The 19399-nt window shown below is 38.5% G+C and overlaps 1 pseudogene; it reads right to left on the bottom strand.

Moving 5' to 3' along the window:
• Nucleotides 1–12832: 12832 nt before the first annotated feature.
• On the bottom strand, nucleotides 12833–13932 carry LOC136175596 (solute carrier family 25 member 3-like; annotated as a pseudogene).
• Nucleotides 13933–19399: the final 5467 nt, after the last annotated feature.

Raw genomic sequence — 19399 nt, 5'->3', positions numbered from 1 at the left:
TGATTCAATCAGAGGCACTGTCATTTCATTTTTATTGACTCTTCCTTTTTGTGTATAAACTAGACTATATGTGTTCTTATTTTTCATTTCCCTATAAAAACCAAACTTATAATGCCAGGTGCTCTAAAAGTACAGAGAAGTATACCTTTTTTTTTTTTTTTTTCATTTATTTTTATTAGTTGGAGTCTAATTACTTAACAATATTGTAGTGGTTTTTGCCATACATTGACATTAATCAGCCATGGATTTACATGTGTTCCCCATCCTGATCCCCCCTCCCGCCTCCCTACCTTTATTTATCATTAAATCTATCTGAAAGAAAAAACTTCAGTCTCTGTTTTCTCTACCATATATTATTTTATTGCTTAGATTCTGAAGATGCGTGATTGCAATTTTGCTATTCATCTGAACATTTAGAAATTCAAATTGAAAATTATGTTCAGTTGTAACAATGATTTCATGTTTTCAACTGACATGCTATTTTCACCTCCCTATTCTGTTTTCCATTATCATCAACTCAAAATTAATATTATTGTTCCTGTAAATATTTTGTAAGTCACTTAAAATTGTTTTGGGGATAAAGGTAGTTAATTTTTAAAATGATGATCTTCCATTGATATTTCGAAATGTTGTTTGTCTTTGATATTATGCATATTTAGCTCTTTTAATATAAAACCAAATTAATGAGCTGACCATTGAGTATTATGGGATATGATTTATCTTTTAAAAGAGTGTACTTCAATGTAACGTCTATGAAAGCAACAGTCATAGATTTTTTTTTCATATCTAATTTCTCTTTTTACTCATGTATTTATTTTAGTTTGGCCACATGGCATGTAGGATCCTAGTTCCCAGACTAGGGATCAGATCTGGACCCTTGCAGTGGAATCAGGGAGCCTTAACCCCTGGACCACCAGGGAAGTTCCAGTAGTCATAACTTTTAATTCAGATTTTCCTACTTGGAGAAAAGAATCATTAAGCTGATCTTTCTGTCCAGGAACACCCAAGAGAGAAGAAGTAGGTACATCTGGCACTTATGTTCCAGCTAGGGGTTCTAACTAGAATGCTCACCTCTCACACACTTACTGCCTGAAAGAAACATCAGCCATAGTTCATCTCTGAGATCTTCCTAAATTATTCACATCCTTGATAATTGCTGTTGTTCTGCTGGCCCCATTTAATTCATTAATTCTTGTGGGTTTTTTTTTTTGTGTGTGTGTGTGTATATGTTTGTTTATGTGAATGTGAATATGTTGAGTTGAGATTGCCCATCTTTGTTAAGCACTTGTCCTTTGCTATAGCTAGATCTTAAGCTTCTTGTGATATTCATACATCTTTCTATGGATTATATAGTATATTTTCTCAAAAGCAATTCCTTAATTTACTGAATAAATTAAAATGAATCAACTTGATTGTTTCTTTACAACAGTCCCAAGATGTAAGTGAGGATTTCTACCCAAAATTCAGAACAAGCTCCTGTACCCTCCTGTTTTATTTACTTATTTAATTAAGTGTAGACTGTAGTACTTGTATACTGATTAAAATTACTTGTTGAAAGAATCACCAATCTTTTTAGACCAGTACAGTTCAATCATACCTTTTATAGAGTGTGTGTGTATCTAGAAATTATACTCTTTTCACCCACTCTTGTAGAAGTTACAAATTACATCATTGTTTTCAGTATATCATGCATAACTTTCATGGTATGTCTTAACTAATTTGAAAGTTCACAAAGACAAAGCCACGGCAAGGAAGAGACAAACCTATATCCATATTCTAACAGTTTTAAGTGAGGACGAGGGTCAACATTTCAGCTACAGAAGTGTAGACACACATGTGGGGCAGAAGGAGCAGTCCATCCAGAACTTGAGCATCCCGAGGGATTCCTTCTCCCTTGGGACTGGGGAGCCTGGTGGGCTGCGCCTTTGGGGTCGCACAGAGTCGGACACGACTGACGCGACTTAGCAGCTGCAGCAGCAGCAGCAGGAAAAGGAAAGCTAAATAGGAGTCTGTTTTATCATCTGCAATATTTCAGACTACTTATATGTATTTATATTTTACATATAATATATATTAAGGATCCAAAGCTATTTAAACTTAACTCATTATTATAGAATTTTCTCAATGAAAATGTGATTTTAAGAAACATAAAAATGCTTTAGCTGAGTCTTTAAAATGATCAGAGAAGGGGGTCTGACAGGTGACATTATTAAGATATGATTTTACGTGTATAAGACTATGAAACAGTGCCTATGTTTTTCACTACCTTATCCTGACACCTTTATCCACATTTATTCACCCATTTAATTCAATGTCGAGTGTAATACCTGGATACTGATTAAAACTGCTTGTTGAATGAGCTGTCGGTCTTTTCAGTCCAGTATGCACCATGCCCTACATTGATGAGTTACCCTCTGCCTTCAGAAACTACTGTCAGTCATTTTTGTTTGTTTGTTTGTTAATTTTATTGTATCTTCTTTTGATAAAAGGTCTTCTCTCATTTTTTGGACTTCTATCTAAATTATTCCTTTCTGTTCAAGTAGGATAGTACATTCGAATATCCCTAGGTCAAGAAGATTTCCTGGAGAAGGGAATGGCTACCCACCCCAGTACTCTTGCCTGGAGAATTCCATAAACAGAGTAGCCTGGTGGGTTACGGTCCATGGGGTCGCAAAGAATCGGACATAACTGAGCGACTAACACTTCCACTTTTTCACACAGGTAGTACATTTGAAAATCATACTGAAACTCAAGTTCAAAAAACAGCCAAAAGAAGTCGAAAAACAGAACTTGCAATCAAAAATACAGTGTTCTTAATTTAGTGAAATCTTTTTTATTCTTAACTTTGCTTTTCTTTGTCAAATGGAGCAATATTTTATGAATCTTAAGTGGAATTATCAATGTAAAATCACACTTAAATTAAGAAATATTGAAGTTATTCAAATCCTACCCAAGTTACGCTTAGCTTTATAAACTCAGTCTCATCAGCATCTTTCTTCTCAAACCTCGCAATGCTGGTTTCCAACTTCCAGGAACCTTTAGAGAGTACTACTGCCACATTCAGAAAGAAGAGCCACTAAATTATTCAGCTTGTGTAGTCACTTTTGTTTTTATCCAAATAACTCATGTTTGCTTTTCTGGTCTTTCCACTGTGTGAGGATTATAATAAGCAAGTACATCATCTATCATTAAAATGTACGTGGTGCTATTGAAAGCAGGTTTGTAAAATCAAATTGAAGATAGGAAGTAAAAGTCTAAAATTGGTGACTCCAGAAGTCTAATTCCTTGCGTGCTGCAGTTCATGGGTTCACAAAGAGTCAGTCACAACTGAGCAACTGAACTGAACTGAACTGAATTCCTTATTTGAACTTTCTAAAGATTAAAATGAAAACATACCAAAATCTCTTTCGCATTGTCAGATTCAGTTACCATAAAAGTTATTTTTAACAAACAGTATTTTATGTTAATACAATGCAAAATCCTTTTAATAAAGTTCATTTACTATCTTACTCCTTAGTTATATACAATTAATTTTAATGAGATATCCCCAGGTTTGATACATGCAAACTTCTTTTTTTTTTTTTTTTTTTACTTTAATAGACTCATGTCTCTCACTTTACTAATTCTCAAAATATATGGTTCCTTTTTACATACATACACAAACACTTTTAAACATAAATATCAAATTCAAGAGAATCAGATAGGTAGGTAAATTTAGGAAGCTAGGAGTACAGAAGAAAATGCCAGTCACCAGATTTTACAAATGAGCATCTGAATTCCTTCTCCGGACATTCAACTTGATATATTATCCTAAATACCCCATGTCACATGGTCCACAAGGTCTTCCTTTAAGATTCAGAAGCAATCAATACCCATACTTGTTATTAAGATGGGTCCTGCCATCTCCACTTTGGCCTTCAGGTGGGACCCACACACAATAATCTGGGTCATCTTCTGGATATTTGGAGGAAAGTATCAGTGGAACTTTTCCTGGACCAGGAGCTTTCTTTTTCTTGAATTCACCTCTGCTTTTCTCATTCTCATTCTCTGATGCTGAGGGCTCCTGACAAGATGCAGCTGCTTCACTAATCTCTTGGTAATCTTTATTCTGTTCCACTTGGCTGAGTTGAGACATGTTTTCATGGTTTTTTGTTTCTTTAGAACATGTGAAGTCTATGGGAGGACTCGTCTCCTGCGCTGCTTCTTCTGGCTCTGTCTCCTGCTGCAGCCTATCACCTACCAAAGAACATCTTTGTTGCTTCAAATTTTGGCAATTACGAATAAAGACGTGTACAGGTGTTTATGTGGACATTAAGTTTTCAGTTCATTTGGGTAAATACCAAGGAATGCAATTGCTGGATCATATGGTAAGAGTATCTTTTTGTAAGAAACTTCTAAAATGTCTTCCCAAGTTACTGTACCATTTTGCACTCCCACTAGCAGAGAATGAGAGTTCCTGTTATGTCACATCCTAGGCAGCATTTGGTGGTGTCAAGTGTTTTGGATTTTGGCCATTCTAGTAGGTGTGTAGTGCTGCAGCAAACTTCTTAAAAACATACATAACACATAGCAATCACTTAATAAAGGTTAGCATTTAAATGATTATGATAGTGATGCAGAGGCTGGTAAACTTTGGTATAGTGGCCCACTATATTATAAAGTACTTTTGTAACTTTTTATTTGATAATATAATAATGTGCATCAGAAAATTAAAAAGGCTATCTGAATCAGGGTTTTGAAATTAAATAAGAATAACAACAAAAGTTTCCTTGCTAAATTTTCTGAAGTGAGGGTTTTTTGCCTGATGTTACATATAAATAGGTACATTTAAAACTAAATTTGACATTGGACAAAAGTGAATCATGCTTACCTGTTTAGATTGAAGTTAAATACAATGCTTACCTTTATTAATTGAGCTATTGAGTTAAAAGCTGATAGAAACTGAATGTTTTGTGGGTTTTTTTTTTTTTTTTTTTTGGTAGTTAGGTAATTTTTGACATCAAGTATTTGATACCAGGCTTAACCACCCTCTAAAATATCTGCTATCTTCATAACTAATAGTGCTCTTTAAATAGGAATTATTCTTACTCTTGGGATCAGCTTCTTCCCCAGGTTACTTTCTAATTGAACTAAACCTTTCTGCACGCCACTCAAGAAGTTTGGTACAACAAGCAAAACCATACCTGTCTATACCACGCATTCTCTAAATTCTCTGTCTCTCTTCCTGTATTTTGCAATTACTAAGAAATATAAGCATTGTAAAGCAATGATTTATGATGATTGATATATTACTTTTATAAAATAAAGATGGTCTAAAAAGATGTAAACATACACTGCCTTACAGGGAATTTTGCTTTTCTCTAAGTGTTCTGTAGTAAGAAATCCAGGACCGTCGGGGCAGCTGTATCGTCTTCAATACGGACCTTCCATCTCTAGGTCCACATGAGTCAGGTAGTCCTCAGTGCCTCCCGGACGACAGGTGGATACAAAGAAATGCTCACTCACTCCTTTTTAGATGTGCAAACTGGAAACAGAATCCTGAATTTCCAGGCATGATCCCTCATATCAGCATTAGTCACAATTTCACACTGAACTGGGAGAGAGGATGCAAATATTTCTAGCTGTGCTGCCATCTGTCCAGCCCAGATTCCCATTTCTATCAGCTGCCCTCACTTGTCACAAACTATAACTCCAAGAAGTTACTATATTGTCTCCGCAGCCAAGGATGCCCTCAAGTTAATTGTGGCAACTCTCAGTACAGAGACCATCAGGTAATAGAACAGTATTTTCTGTACCACGCCCTACAAACAAACTCACAGACACAAACTCACAAAATACAATGGAGAAAGATATTAGATTTAACTATAGGAAGTGGGAATAGATTTATACTCTTATGAAGATTAATAAGACATAGTTTAGAAATTTGATGCTCATGCATTGAAAGCTATTCAATTGTTATATATGTACACACCAATTTTGAATTATATTACTATGTAATTTGTTTTATTTTAATTCTAACAATTTAAATACATGCACAGCATAATCTCAGTTTTGTTTTTATTTGCATTTTGATAATGACTAATGGCAGTGACTATCCTTTATGTGATTATTTGGCTTCTGCTGTCCACTTTAGTAAAATATCTATTTAAGAGTTTTGTACATTTAGTGGACATTTAGATTACTTCCATGTTCTGGCTATTGTAAATAATGCTGCAATGAGCATTGGGGTGCATGTGTCTTTTTGAATTATGGTTTTCTCAGGGTATATGCCCAGTAGTGGGATTCTTGGGTCAATGGCAGTTCTATATTAGTTTCTTAAGGAACCTCCATACTGGTCTGCACAGTGGCTGTGTCAATTTAAGTTCCCACCAACAGTGCAAGAGGGTTCCTTTTTCTTTATACCCTCTCTAGCATTTCTTGTTTGTAGATTGTTTGATGATGGCCAGAGAGCTAGTGGGAACCTGCTTTAAACCACAGGGAGCTCAACTCATTGCTCTGCGGTGACCTAGATGATGGGATGTCAGGGGTCAGAAGGAGGGGACATATGTATACATATAGCTAATCCACTTTATTATACTGTAGAAACTAGCACAATATTGAATACCAATGATATACCAATGAAGAAAAAAAACTCATACATCTGATGTTAGATTGTTTCTTTTCTTCCTGTTGGCTTTGAGAGTTATTTGCATAATCTTTCTATATATTTCTTATTTGATATATGCAACTTTCAAATGTTTTCCCTTTTAGCTTGTATTTTCTATTTGGGCTTCCCTAATAGTTCAGTTGGTAAAGAATCCGCCTGCAATGCAGGAGACCTCAGTTCCCTTCCTGGGTCAGGAAGACTCCTGGAGAAGGGATAGGCTACCCACTTCAATATTCTTTGGCTACCTTTGTGGCTCAGCTGGTTAAGAATCTCCCTGGAGTGTGGGAGACTTGGGTTCAATCCCTGGGTTGGGAAGATTCCCTGGAGAAGGGAACACTACCCACTCCAGTATTCTGGCCTGGAGAATTCCATGGACTGTATAGTCCACGGGGTCACAAAGAGTAGGAAACAACGGAGGGACTTTGACCTTCACTTTATATTTTTGAAGGCAATTGGGACAACTTGCTCATCCTTTAGAGAGCTTTTATAAACATTTTGCTGACTTTATCTTGAAAAAAATTTAGATGTAGGAGCTTATTAGGACTGTATGAATATTCACAACAAAAATAAATTGAAAATAAGCACAGATCAGTACAGATACAGGTATTATTAATAATATCTCTTGAAATCATTTTTATCTTTGGGCTACTATTTCAAGTAATGATGAAGGAGTCATAGTTGTGAACCAAATTATAAGAAAATATGTAAAGTTTGCAGGTTTAACGATGCTTTTACATGTTAGAATTATACAACAACAACAAAACAGATTACAAAATGAAATACTACTTAAAATGTAAGATATTTGTCGAGCAACTGCTTTCAGATCATCAAATATCTAGCTGTGGAATATCATAATTATGAAAGTCACACTTACAGACACATACAATACTTTTCTTTGAAATATCAGTAGGTCATTCCAGGGCCTTTCTTACTACTCTTCCCGTTGACTTGTGAATATATTAAATTCTTGCAAGATGCTTATGAAATGTGTCTATATTCACATGTGTCTATATCCACAGAAGTTCAGACATCATATGAAGTTGGGTTAAATGCATTCACAGAAAAGAAAAGCACACTTCCCTTGGAACATCCAAAATGTCAATGATAGCACACACATTAATGGTACTAAAACCTGATATTCAGTTCAGTTCATTCACTCAGTTGTGTCTGACTCTTTGTGACTCTATGAACCACAGCATGCCAGGCCTCCCTGTCCATCACCAATCCTGGAGTCTACCCAAACTCATGTCCTTTGAGTTGGTGATGCCAACCAGCCGTCTCATCCTCTGTCATCCCTTCTCCTGCCTTCAATCTTTCCCAGCCTCAGGGTCTTTTCAAAAGAGTCAGTTCTTTGCATAACGTGGCCAAAGTATTGAAGTTCAGCTTCAGCATCAGTCCTTCCAGTGAACAACCAGGACTGATCTCCTTTAGGATGGACTGGTTGGATTTCCTTGCAGTCCAAGGGACTCTCAAGAGTCTTCTCCAACACCAAAGTTCAAAAGCAAGAGTTCTTTGGTGCTCAGCTTTCTTTAGAGTCCAACTTTCACATGTACACATGACCAATGGAAAAACCGTAGCCTTGACTAGATGGACCTTTGTTGGCAAAGTATTGTCTCTGCTTTTTAATGTGCATTTTAAATTTTCATAACTTTTTCTACCAAGGAGTAAGTGTCTTTTAATTTCATGGCTGCAATCACCATCTGCAGTGATTTTGGAGCCCCCCAAAATAATGTCAGCTACTGTTTCCACTGTTTCTCCATCTATTTACCATGAAGTGATGGGACTGGATGCCATGGTCTTAGTTTTCTGAATGTTGAGCTTTCTCTGTTTCATCAAGAGGCTCTTTAGTTCTTCTTCACCTTCTACCATCAGGGTGGTGTCATCTGCATATCTGGAGTTATTGATATTTCTCCTGGCCATCTTGATTCCAGCTTGTGCTTCCTCCAGCCTAGTGTTTCTCATGATGTACTCTGCATATAAGTTAAATAAGCAGGGTGACAATATACAGCCTTGATGTACTCCTTTTCCTATTTGGAACCAGTCTTTTGTTCCATGGCCAGTTCTAACTGTTGCTTCCTGACCTGTATACAGATTCTCAAGAGGCAGGTCAGGTGGTCTGATATTCCCATCTCTTTCAGAATTTCCCCCAGTTTATTATTCAGCTGTTAAAAAGAGTAAAATGATTCCATTTGCAACAACATGGATGGACCTAGAGACTGTCATACTGAGTGTGGTCAGACATAGAAAGAGAAATATCATATTATATCATTTAATTGCAGAATCTAAAAAAAAAAAAAAAAAGTGACATGTACACACTGCTGTATTTAAAATGGATGTCCACCAATGACCTGCCTATTGCACGGGGAGTGCTGCTCAATGTTATGTAACAATGTAAATGGGGAATTGTTTGAAGCAGAAAAGATACATAATGTGAACTTAGGGGACAGCACTATTTCTATGGGGCTGTGATTCTTGCTTTCCTAAATTTCAGAAACAAAGCTATTATTGTTTTCTCCATCTAGATCGTCATCTTTGTCATCTTTATTATAATCATCATCCTAGATTACATTACAGACTATATATGAAAGTATATAAGCATATGAAACATTTAACTAGAAGGTATATATACATATAGATGCTATGAATAAAATGCATAAGTAACTAAACCTGGTACACCATATTTACTCCCTAGATGGTAAAGCAAGCAAATGGACTGAGAAGAGAAACATAACTAGCTTCAAAACAGGAGCTAACATTGCCTTATACACATGTGTACAGTTATAACTAAAACAACAAAAGAGCATAATTGTCCAAAAAACTCCAGTGGACGTATTCTCCAAATGAGTTGCTGATTGTGCTTGTGTGTGTGTGTGTGTTTGTGTGTGTGTGCTCAGTCGTATCTGACTCTGTGTCCGCCTAGGCTGCAGCCCACCAGGCTCCTCTGTTCATGGAATTTTACAAGCAAGAAGACTGGAGTGAGTTGCTCTTTCCTATTGCAGGGGAACTTCCTAACCCAGGGATCTAATTCTTGTCTCTTGCATCTCCTGCATTGGCAGGCAGATTCTTTACCACCATGCCATCTGAATGGAATTGGGAGGATACCTGTTAATGATTCTATTGACAGATGCTCATTTTCCTGGTGAATATCAGTTCAAAGGTTTAAATATTATATCACTAAGAGAAGGTTAAAAATATAGAGGATTAGGCAAGGCACACCAATGTAAATGGAATTGTGGAAGCTTTGTGTAATTCTGAAAATAGATTCTAACATTTTCTTCACATTAAAAGCACATATATTTTATTTTTAAAATATGAAATAGCATAGGGGTAGCTTGGAAGACAGTGATGAAAAGATGAAATAATTCAAAGCAGATTATTTTGGGGCCAAAGTTGCTACATAGAAATATGTACAAAGTAAAAGTGTTGAGACACACAGGGAGATTTTTCTATAATGTGCAGTTAGGAAAAGTACTCAGTGCATGAAAAAGTTTCTTTTGGTATGATGATTGAAGTAATTCCTCATGAGGGTATAGTGGGCTAAATAAACATACTCCTAGTGACTACTGATTCTTTGAAGTCTCTAGATTTTGCCAGGCCTCTGACATAGGGCATGGTAATATGCAATCACTCATTCACTTGTTCATTCCTCCTTCAAATAGTCATTATTTAACTGCTACTGGTCAGTTTCCATGCAATTGAATCAAAAAGTGCCAAAAATGAAAGTGGAAAACTATAAGGAATCTTTCAGATTTTAAGGTATATTTAAGCCAAAAGTCTTAACAACTTGAATTCTCTTTTGTTTTCATAAAGTATGCAGCAAACATTACTCTTTATTCACAATAGAGGATTATTTAGGTATGAAATATTGAAGACACTTTCACTAATTAGCCTGCCAGGCTCCTCCATCTGTGGGGACTCTTCAGGCAAGAATACTGGAGTGGGTAGCCATTCCTCCTCCCTGGATCTTCCCAATCCAGGGATCGAACCCAGGTCTCCTGCATTGCAGGCGAATTTTTTTACCGTCTGAGCCACCAGGGAAGCCAAAACATATTTAAGCACAGTCAATGGTGGATTACTTTAAACTATCTAAACTATCTTATTGTTATGCCCAATGTCTGAATCCCCGAGCGGGAAGAGAGACGGCTTCCAAGACAATGCAACTCGCAAAAAGGGAAGTTTATTACTGACTCGAGCCAGGGCCCTCTGCCGCAACCAATACAGTGGTGCGGGTCAGAGAGCCCCGAGCCCAAGTTGTTACACAAATTTATAGGGTGAGCACACACCATTGGTTGTTGGTTTAAGCGGATTGGTTACAAGTTTGCAAAGCAATTTCATTGGTCAAAACTTTCGCGCGGGTGGGACTTTGGGGGTTTCTGCCCCGTTCCTAATTTCCTAATTGGCAAACAGCGGTCAGTATTAAGTGAAAGCTAATTGGTCCTAATTGGCAAACAGTGGTCAGTGTTAAGCGAAAGCTAATTGGTTGTATCCAGGTGGCCTGATAATCTTACCAGGTAGGAAGGCCTACTCCTAATCTAAACTGCGTTACTTCTGCTCGCCTCACATTCCCCCCTGTCTGTTGTTCAAGTAGAGGAATCTTCCTCTTTTCCATCTTGGGCCACTGACACTATAAGTGGACCCAGGAGGGTGGAAATTAAGGTAGTGTTGAAACCAAGGGGGAGTGTTGAAACCAAGACTCAAACCATCTCTGCTGGGCTTCCTGTTCTCTCTTTCGTTGCGCCAGTCCCTCTCTCACTTTTACCATAGATTCTCTTACCACTCTTGTATGGTCTGCATAGAAACCTCGCAGACCCTACCCTGTTGGAGAAAAATCAAGTCTAACCCTCTCTCATTCTGCAAGACCACCTCAGACAAGGAAGTCAAAGACTTCTCTAAGTGACTGATTGCATCTACAGCGGCTCGTAGGGAGGAAAGTCCTTGGCCTTGCAGAGATAGTGAAGCTTGGTTAAATTGCCCCCATATCTGAGGTACTTGGCCCTGCGAGTTGCACCACACTCGGGGCTACCAAATCTCTGTTTCCTACGTCCCGTTCCCGGGGCCCATCACAAGAGGTTACACAGCTCCAGCTCCTGCAATAATAGCTTTCCATGTCACCACAGGTTTTCCAGTTATTTCTTATGTTGCCCGGGCAAGCGAAGAACCCCTCTTGGCCGAGTTTTCTCCCGGTCCCCACGGCTCCCCATGACCCGAATTGTGGGTATGTCCCCCGGGGTCCTTCCCCAGGGAAGATTCCCCTTAGGTCAAAGTAAAAGTCTGGCCACCTTTACTTTGGTGTTCGGAGAGTGGATTCCTGAGGTCTCCTGAGCAGCTCATGAGTCTGCCCGTCGCTGATCAGCCGGAAAATTAGGAGACCTCCCAGCGGACGAGTTTCAGTTTCAAAGGATTTGACGGGTGAGGACTTGCCTTCCATTCTGCTCGCACTTTCTCCTGTTCTTCTGGTGTGGCTGGCCGCACGTGATGGCAGTGAACCCAGGATCCAATCCCGTCGACCTTGACAGCAGTAGGAGTGGTAAGAACAACATAAGGGCCTTTCCATCTTGGTTCTAATACACACAGGAGGGGGTCTTCCATACAGAATCTCAAAAGGGGTAAGATTCAGCTTATACGGGGTGTTACGTGCCTGAAAGAGTGCGAAGGGAAGGAGGGTGACCCAGTCCCTGCCAGTCTCTATTGCCAAATTTGTCAAAGTTTCTTTTAGGGTCCGATTCATTCTCTCAGCCTGTCCTGAGCTCTGGGGATTATATTCACAATGTCATTTCATCCCCAGAGCTTGGGCCAACCCTTGTACAATCTGGCTCAGAAAGGCAGGTCCGTTATCAGAGCCCATAGGCACTGGCATCCGGTACCTAAACATTATCTCCTCTTAGATCTTTTTAGCAACCACTATTGCTGTCTCTCCCTTAGTGGGGAAGGCTTCCACCCACCCTGAGAAGGTATCTACCAGAACCAACAGATAGCGATACCCCTACTTGCCTGGGCTTCCCTCAGTGAAATCTATCTCCCAGTGTTGCCCTGGCGCTTCCCCTCAGTACCTCGTTCCCGTGTGCTGCTTTTTCCCTGTCCTCACCAGCTGGCACGCTTTGCAAGCCTGGATTATCTCTCGTCCAGTTGCATTTTCCTCAAACACTGATCAACACGCAGATTCAGTCCATATTTGCTTTCATTTATCTACTGAGTGTACCCAAGCTGCTTCTTCAGAGACTCTGGCATCTCAGGGGGAGGAGGGCGAGGGAGCCTGAAGTAGACCTTCACAGAATCATAGATAAACCTGTAGGGCAGTCAGAGTGCCGATCATGATGATGCGGGCAAAGAGTCCCTTCCATACACCTCTAAATCCAAGTCTCTTGAGGACCTGAGAGGCACTGACACCCTTCTCTTTATTCAACACAGACACCACGGAATCGGCAGGGTGGGAAACAAAGGCACAGAAGACTCCAGCTATGTAACCTGCCACAAATGTGACAACCAGCTGCTCTGGCTTTGAACATTCACTTCAGGCTTAGGAACCACAAACCTGTACAATGCTTCAACAGTACGTTCAAAGCAGGCAAACTCCATCATGGTGTATGGTATCTGTCTCATCCAAAGAGGAGCAACCCCCTTGTAGAATGCCTTTAAGCCTTCTTCCTTATATATTTTGGGAGCTGCATCCCTCAGAGTGTTAGCATAACCTGGTTGGGTTTGAATTCGAAACTTAGCAGCTTCCATAGGAGCCAGAGCAATGTCAGCAAAGAATTCAGCACTGGCAGAGGCAGCCAAATACAGTGATGTGCACCACAGATAGGCATTCTCCTCGCCAAGCATGTTGCTGTACAAAATCTTGAAGACTTCATAAAAGCCAAACTTGCAGAGTCCCTGCAGGGAGTGGCCAATGAAGGTCGGGGCCCATCCTTTGGCCACACCACAGAAACCATCCTGTTTGAGTGTAACTGAAAATCCATTAAAATGCCCTTGAAATGCATATGGCATTTCACTAAATCCAGAGGAACAACAGCAGTGTGTGTCAGACCACAACTAAAGACCCCACCAAAGCCACACAGTGCATAAAACTTCACGGAGTCATATTCACAACTGTACTCTTATACCGTGGCAGCTCCAGCTTTCCTTTGCCCATCTTTTACATAGCTGCTCCCATCGGTGAACCATACTAGCTCACTGTTGCCTAGGGGTACATCAGTTAAGCCTTTTCGTGCCACCAGGGCCTCAGCCAGTATTAAGAGGTCCCCAGTGGCATGACTGCATGCCTCCTCGGTGGTTCCAGCCAACATAAGGTCGTCTACATATTGTAGCAGAATGACCTCTTGGTGGCAAGTCTGATATTCGTAGACGTCCTCACTCAGAGCCTCATTAAACAAGGTAGGGGAGTTTGCCCTGCTTCATTCAGTAATTTGCCTGTTACTCCAGGTGTTTCTTGTCTTCCTACTTTTGCATTCCAGTCCCCTATAATGAAAAGAACATCTTTTTTTGGATGTTAGTTCTAGAAGGTTTTGTAGTTCTTCATAGAACCATTCAACTTCAGCATCTTCAGCATTACTGGTTGGGGCATAGGCTTGAATTACCGTGATATTGAATTGTTTGCCTTGAAAATGAACAGAGATAATTATGTTGTTTTTGAGATTGTATCCAAGTACTTCATTTTGAGCTCTTTTGTTGACTATAATGGCTACTCCATTTCTTCTAGGTATTCAGTGGTTTGCTAATGTTTACATATACTTTCAGTATGGAAATCCAATATATGAGGCAGTTATTAATTGATTCTCTGTTTTGTCAAGTATGTTGGCTCTCACAGAATAATGACCCTCAAAGACACATTTTATAAAGAAGGCTGAGTGCCGAAGAATTGACGCTTTTAAACTGTGGTGTTGGAGAAGACTCTTGAGAGTACCTTGGACTGCAAGAAGATCAAACCAGTCAATCCTAAAGGAAATCAATCCTGAATATTCACTGGAGGGACTGATGCTGAAGCTAAACCTCCAATACTTTGACCGCTGATGCGAAGAGCCGACTCTTTAGAAAAGACCCTGATGCTGGGAAAGACTGAAGGCAGGAGGACAAGGGGACGACAGAGTTCAAGATGGTTGGGTAGCATCACCAATTCTATGGACATGAGTTTGAGCAAGCTCTGGGAGATGGTGAAGGACAGGGAGGCCTGGCGTGCTGTAGTCCGTGGTCTCACAAAGAGCCAGACGGGACTGAGCGACTGAATAGCAACAACAACATGCCTATATATGACAACCTTGTGTGTGCATGCTAAGTCACTTCAGTGGTGTCTGCTTGCACCACCCTATGGGCTGTCGATAGCAGGCTCCTCTATCCATGGGATTCTCCTGGCAGGAATACTGGAATGGGTTGCCATGCCCTTCTCCAAGCTATTGTGCCAATCCAGGGATCAAACCCACGTCTCCTGCAGCTCCTGCACTTCAGTCTGATTTTTTTACCACTGAGACACTGAGGAAGGGCATATATGACAACCTTAATCATTCTAAACATAATTAGTTCAATGAATCCACCTAGAAAAGTTCACATCTGAGTTACTGCATGCACATATACAAATTCTTTTTATCTATGTATCTATCATCTATCCAAATGCTTTAAACACAAAATATAAATGTACATATATAAATATGTATATCTTTTGTGTGTAAAGCTTATTATGAAAAAGCTCAATCATCTTCCTTTTTGAAATTTCAACATCATCTCTCTAAAAGTTTGTTTCATAATTTATATATTTTTTCAACTCTTCCTTTAGACTATATGTTCACTTTCTCTCTACCTTCCAATTCTATTATTCTATTTCCATATATGTTCTCTGTACTAATTATATGATAGTGAAATAAGCTTACATGCTTTCATGTCACAACTAAAGAAATAATTTATCAATATAAAGGTTACATATAGCAAAACACTATTCCAAGAAACAATTATACATATGACACCTATATAAATATAAATATACAGATACCTTTAAAAAAAGGAAAGAAAGAGATGTCTACCATCATTCCCTGAATTTTCTTTTCCAGCAAAGAATCCATAGCTATTAATACCATCCAGATGCACAATGAAGACATATTCACTTTTCACTTTCCCCGAATCTGGCTATTAATCTAGGAAAGATTTTGCACATATTATTGACCTTCCCATTCTTTGTTGTCAGTTGACTTCAGTCCACAAAAGCAATATTATCCTAAAGTACACTCACACACACAGACAAGCATATATACCTACATAAATGAATATCTGTTTTCGTGTTTCTAAATAATAAACTTGTGTTTGCTTAGTTTCTCAGGATTATAAGTGACTTATTTTAGGAATAGTACAACGCAAGGTGGTAACAAAAGATTATGTTGCTAATAAATCTATTTGTAATTTACAAAGCACTGGTAGTATTTGCACACATTCATTGTATTTTAAAAACAAGTAATACAGATACAGATTTTTGGGAAGCTATTACCACTGAATGTGGTAACTAGTTTAGATATGGTTTGTTAGTTGCCAAGCCAAAGTGAAAATAATTTCTGAAGCTCTTCACTGACATTTTTAGCTTGTGAAATGTCAGTATCTACCCAAAAAAGTCGTAATGTTTTAAGATATCACTTTTATTTGCTATTCTCTATAAAAAGAGAGAGATCCAATCACATCTTATTGATATATCAGTATTTTAAAATGCTGCCCCCCCCCATTAGATATCTCTTTTCTCTAAAAAAGTTTTTTGTTTTTTTAATTAGGCAGGAAGGACAGAAAAAAGAGAGGATTTCTTAATTTCCTTCTCAATCTTTTCAACATATAATAGTTTCAGGATTTATCAAACTTCTGCCTAGAAATGTCCCTGGAATTCTGGTGTTGCTGTTATTAGAGTTCTCTTTCTTTTTTTATTTATTTTTTATTAGTTGGAGACTAATTACTTCACAAAATTTCAGTGGGTTTTGTCATACATTGCTATGAATCAGCCATAGAGTTACACGTATTCCCCATCCCGATCCCCCCTCCCACCTCCCTCTCCACCCGATTCCTCTGGGTCTTCCCAGTGCACCAGGCCCGAGCACTTGTCTCATGCATCCCACCTGGGCTAGTGATCTGTTTCACCATAATAATATACATGCTGTTCTTTTGAAACATCCCACCCTCACCTTCTCCCACAGAGTTCGAAAGTCTGTTCTGTACTTCTGTGTCTCTTTTTCTGTTTTGCATATAGGGTTATCGTTACCATCTTTCTAAATTTCATATATATGTGCTAGTATGCTTTAATGTTCTTTATCTTTCTGGCTTACTTCACTCTGTATAATGGGCTCCAGTTTCATCCATCTCATTAGAACTGATTCAAATGAATTCTTTTTAATGGCTGAGTAATATTCCATGGTGTATGTGTACCACAGCTTCCTTATCCATTCATCTCCTGATGGGCATCTAGGCTGCTTCCATGTCCTGGCTATTATAAACAGTGCTGCGATGAACATTGGGGTGCACGTGTCTCTTTCAGATCTGGTTTCCTCAGTGTGTATGCCCAGAAGTGGTATTGCTGGGTCATATGGCAGTTCTATTTCGACTTTTTTAAGAAATCTCCACACTGTTTTCCATAGTGGCTGTACTAGTTCGCATTCCCACCAACAGTGTAAGAGGGTTCTCTTTTCTCCACACCCTTTCCAGCATTTATTGCTTGTAGACTTTTGGATAGCAGCCATCCTGACTGGCCTGTAATGGTACCTCATTGTAGTTTTGTTTTGCATTTCTCTAATAATGAGTGATGTTGAACATCTTTTCATGTGTTTGTCAGCCATCTGTATGTCTTCTTTGGAGAAATGTCTGTTTAGTTCTTTGTCTCAACTTTTTGATTGGGTCATTTATTTTTCTGAAATTGAGCTTCAGGAGTTGCTTGTATATTTTTGATATTAATCCTTTGTCTGTTTCTTCATATGCTATTACTTTCTCCCAATCTGAGGGCTGTCTTTTCACCTACTTATAGTTTCCTTTGTAGTGCAAAAGTTTTTAAGTTTCATTAGGTCCCATTTGTTTAGTTTTGCTTTTATTTCCAATATTCTGGGAGGTGAGTCATAGAGGATCTTGCTGTGATTTATGTCAGAGAGTGTCTTGCCTATGTTCTCCTCTAGGAGTTTTATAATTTCTGGTCTTACATTTAGATCTTTAATCCATTTTGAGTTTATTTTTGTGTATGGTGTTTGAAAGTGTTCTAGTTTCATTCTTTTACAAGTGGCTGACCAGTTTTCCCACCACCACTTGTTAAAGAGGTTGTCTATTTTCCATTGTATATCCTTGCCTCCTTTGTCAAAGATAAGGTGTCCATAGGTTCGTGGATTTATCTCTGGGCTTTCTGTTCTGTTCCATTGACCTATATTTCTGTCTTTGTGCCAGTACCATACTGTCTTGATGACTGTGGCTTTGTAGTAGATCCTGAAGTTGGAGGTTGATTCCTCCAGTTCCATTCTTCTTTCTCAAGATTACTTTGGCTATTCGAGGTTTTTTGTAGTTCCATAGAAATTGTGAAATTATTTGTTGTAGTTCTGTGAAAAATATCGTTGGTAGCTTGATAGGGATTGCATTGAATCTATAGATTGCTTTGGGTAGAATAGCCATTTTGACAATATTGATTCTTCCAATCCATGAACACAGTATGTTTCCCCATCTGTTTGTGTCCTTTTTGATTTCCTTCATCAATTATTTACAGTTTTCTATGTATAGGTCTTTTGTTTCTTTAGGAAGATATACTCCTAAGTATTTTATTCTTTTTGTTGCAGTGGTGAATGGTATTGTTTCCTTAATTTCTCTTTCTGTTTTCTCATTGTTAGTGTATAGGAATGCAAGGGATTTCTCTGTGTTAATTTTATATCCTGCAACTTTATTATATTCATTGATTAGCTCTAGTAATTTTCTGGAAGAATCTTTAGGATTTTCTATGTAGAGGATCATGTCATCTGCAAACAGCGAGAGTTTCACTTCTTCTTTTCCTATCTGGATTCCTATTACTTCTTTTTCTGCTCTGATTGCTGTGGCCAAATCTTCCAACACTATATTGAATAGCAGTGGTGAGAGAGGGCACCCTTGTCTTGTTCCTGATTTCAGGGGAAATGTTTTCAATTTTTCACCATTGAGGGTGATGCTTGCTGTGGGTTTGTCATATATAGCTTTTATTATGTTGAGGTATGTTCCTTCTATTCCTGCTTTCTGGAGAGTTTTAATCATAAATGAGTGTTGAGTTTTGTCAAAGGCTTTCTCTGCATCTATTGAGATAATCATGTAGTTTTTATCTTCCAATTTGTTAATGTGGTGTACTACGTTGGTTGATCTGCGAATGTTAAAGAATCCTTGCAGTTCTCCTTCTTTTACCCTCCCCTGTATTCAATCATTTTCATTAGATTTCAGTAGGTTATGATAGTCGTATTATCTGCGAATCGTGGTGATTTATTTTTTACTTGGTTCTCAATAAGAGTCGGTTTTTTCTTCTTCACTTTATTATCAGAATTGGTCACGTGTCACCTGCCTGTTTTCTCCCAGGAAGAAAGTGTTACTGCACCTCCCTATCCATGTGGAAGTAGCCAGTGCCACATAAATGTGCACAGAACTGGCATATATTTTTATGGGAACAAACTTTAAAAGTAACGGTTCAAGCTTCATCATACTTTTTAACTTTGAGTAATGGTGACTGGTCATATTCTGCAATGATCTGTTGTCTGTCTATATGAAGGATTATTATATATACATGGAATTTTGAAAAATATGTAA

Source organism: Muntiacus reevesi, chromosome 9, assembly GCF_963930625.1.
Source record: "Muntiacus reevesi chromosome 9, mMunRee1.1, whole genome shotgun sequence".
In the NCBI taxonomy this organism is placed as follows: domain Eukaryota; kingdom Metazoa; phylum Chordata; class Mammalia; order Artiodactyla; family Cervidae; genus Muntiacus; species Muntiacus reevesi.
Note: the sequence above shows the minus strand (reverse complement) of the source record. Positions and strands in the feature narration are given on the sequence as shown.